A 3,079-nucleotide genomic window follows, 5' to 3' on the forward strand; every position below is an offset into this window, starting at 1 on the left:
TGATGAGGCCACCCATGGAAAGGAATCTAAGAATGAGAGCAAAGTGTGCATCCAAAGGATAGAGAGGAGATGGGCACGGGAATGGAGGGAATACAGATATGTTACTCCCAAGTTTATGAAGAAATTCGCTCTTAATCCTCCATCCCCAAGACCTCTGTTGGCACCTGGACAAGTAGTTGATCCCACCAGCCTCAAGTGTGGTGAGGATTATCTGATGAATGGGCCAAGCGCCAGGCCAAGCTAGCCAGAGTAGCTAAGGAAACAGTGAGGAAATTTAGTGAAGACTCTGCTACTGCTGCTCCCACTGCTGAGGCCTCTGCAAGCAAGCCAAAGAAGGCCATGCCAAAGCAGCCTGCTCATAAGCCAAGTGCTTCAACCCCAATGCCCTCATGGCCAAGTTCCTCAGCAATGCCCTCACGGCCATATTCTTCAAAGCCCTCACGGCCAATTCCTCAAGCCGCACCAGCTCCTCCAAAGTCCTCAGCTAGTCCATCAAAATCAATAAAACCTGTGCATCTCGCCACGTCCCAAAAGACAACATGCATCTCTATTGCCTCAATAGCTTCTGCTAGTTCTTCAGCTGCACCAAATTCATCAACTAGCCCATCTCTGCTGAAGACAAAGGCTACTGCTGGACGAGGCTCTCGACCAAGTCCTCACTAGAAGCAGGTCACCTTTCAAGTGCCGTTTGATGAAGACGAAGCTGATGATGAAGAACTTGCTGAAATCATCATGGACAGGCAACTCAGGGCCGCTAGAGCCAAAGGCAGTAATGTGCCATTAATGTTGGATCCAAAGTTGATCCTAGACTTCATTGACTTATGGCACAAGGACCCCAACACACCTCTGCCTGAGCTAAACCTCACTCCTGGTCAAAGTCATGTACTGACTCACTTCATTGATGAAGAAAAATGGAAATTTGAACAGGGAAGGAGGGTGAAGAAAGTGTAGTACAAGAAAGAGCGCTTTCTGAAGCAAAACGTTCTGAAGCTTTCACCTGAAGAACTTGTTGCTCTTCAATCCGAAATCAAGAAACCGAGTGATGAATTTGATCGCTACTATGCTGACCGGCTTGGAAACAAAGTCGGATTTGTAAAGATAACTGAACAGTTCACTTCCAATGTTGCAGCCCCAACGCAATAAGAAAATCCCTAGGCTGAAGCATCTGCTCAGCCTACTGAAGAAAATGCCAGCACCGCTGATGATACTCAGGTTACTGAAGAAAATGCTAGTACCAGGGCTGATGACTGCATTCCAGCCGCTAAAGAAATTGTCAGGGCAACCACTAGTGTTGTGCCTCAAGAAAATGAAGAAGTCAGGGCAACTGCATCATTTGTGCCTGAAGATCTTGAACCAAATTCCTCTGCTCCTCCTGCGCCTATACCATCTTCGATCCTTCCATCTGCATCAGATGTGAAGAAGACCAAGGCTGCAGAGCATGCAGCTATGAAGAAAAGGAAGGCATCAACTGCATCCGATTCTTCAGCTCCGAAGAAAATGAAGCCACTGACCGGCTCATTTGAAAATCCAATCGATGCTATTCCTGTCTCATCTGTGCCATCAAAGGACCTTGTTCCTTTTGATGAAGAATACGTAATCCCAAGTGGATCCGATGAAGACATTCCTTCTGCTGCTTCCTTAGAGCAGTTGGATGAAGAAATTGAAGCGGATGCAATCCCTTCAACCCCAATAGTCTCATCGCCCACGCCTCAGTTCACTGCTGAAGAGGCCGACGTTGAAGAAATGAATGAAGACGAAGAAGTGGACATTGGATGCATAACTCCAGTGTTGAACGATGACTTTAGGAAAGTCAACATCCAAATTCTCCTTTGTTCACACCCCTACAACAAATTCTTCAGTCCCCTGTCACGACTGAAGTACAAATGGGATCTGAAGAACCTCGTGCCACACCATCCATCCATGAAGAGATTCCAGCCACTAGTGCTGAAGAAAATGTAAATGAAGAATTGAAGTCCCAGGCAGCCACTGAAGAAGAACCTGAAATTCCTCAGCCTGCGGAACCCGAGATCGAGATCCCTGAGGTTGTGAGGCAATTGACGGACACTCCTCACCTCAAGCCAAAGTATCCTGAAAGTGCATTATATCGACTAGAGGGGGGGGTGAATAGGCGATTTTTATGAAAGTCTTCAAAACTTGGGAGTTATGAAGACAAACAGTGAAGATTATGCCTATTACTATGCAGTGGAAGTTAGATTACACTAGGCCAGCCATGGTCATGTATTCAATAGAGTGAAAGCACAGTGACAAACAGCTTCAGTGTAATAAGGATCAAGTAGGAAGAAGTTATGAAGCCAAACAGATCATGCATTCACGTTGTGAAGACAAATGATAAAGCAAGCACGCAATGACTTCACGATGAGTAACAGCAAGAGAAGGAAGTGAAGATGAAACCAGTGACTCGTTGAAGACAATGATATGTTGGACCAGTTCCAGTTGCTGTGACAACTGTACGTCTGGTTGGAGCGGCTAGGTATTTAAACCTTAGGACACACAGTCCCGGACACCCAGTCCTGAACACACAGTTCAGGACACCAAGTCCTCACCGTAATCTCCTTGAGCTAAGGTCACTTAGTCCTCGCCCAATCACTCTGGTAAGTCTTCAAGGTAGACTCCCAAACCTTCACAGACTTCGTTCACTGGCAATCCACAATGTCTCTTGGATGCTCTGAACGCGACGCCTAACCGTCTGGAGGATTCACAGTCCTCAAGTGCAATAAGTCTTCAGATCACACAGACAAGAAGACTTAAGTGATGCCCAATTTACTCTGGCTCTGGGTGGTTAGGGCTTTTCTCCTCACTAGGAATTTTCTCTCAAAGGCTTCGAGGTGGGTTGCTCTCAAATGACAAAAGCCGTGCATTGAAATCTGAGCAGCCAACCGTTTATGGTTGTGGGGGTGGGCTATTTATAGCCACTTGGCAACCCGACCTAATTTGTCCGAAATGACCCTGGGTCACTAAGGAACTGACACGTGTCTCAACGGTCAGATTTCGAACTCTCATGGCAACTTTACTTGGGCTACAAGCAAAGCTGACTTGTCCGGCTCTGGACAAGATTTGC

This window comes from Triticum urartu, chromosome 5 (assembly GCF_003073215.2).
Source record: "Triticum urartu cultivar G1812 chromosome 5, Tu2.1, whole genome shotgun sequence".
Taxonomy (NCBI): domain Eukaryota; kingdom Viridiplantae; phylum Streptophyta; class Magnoliopsida; order Poales; family Poaceae; genus Triticum; species Triticum urartu.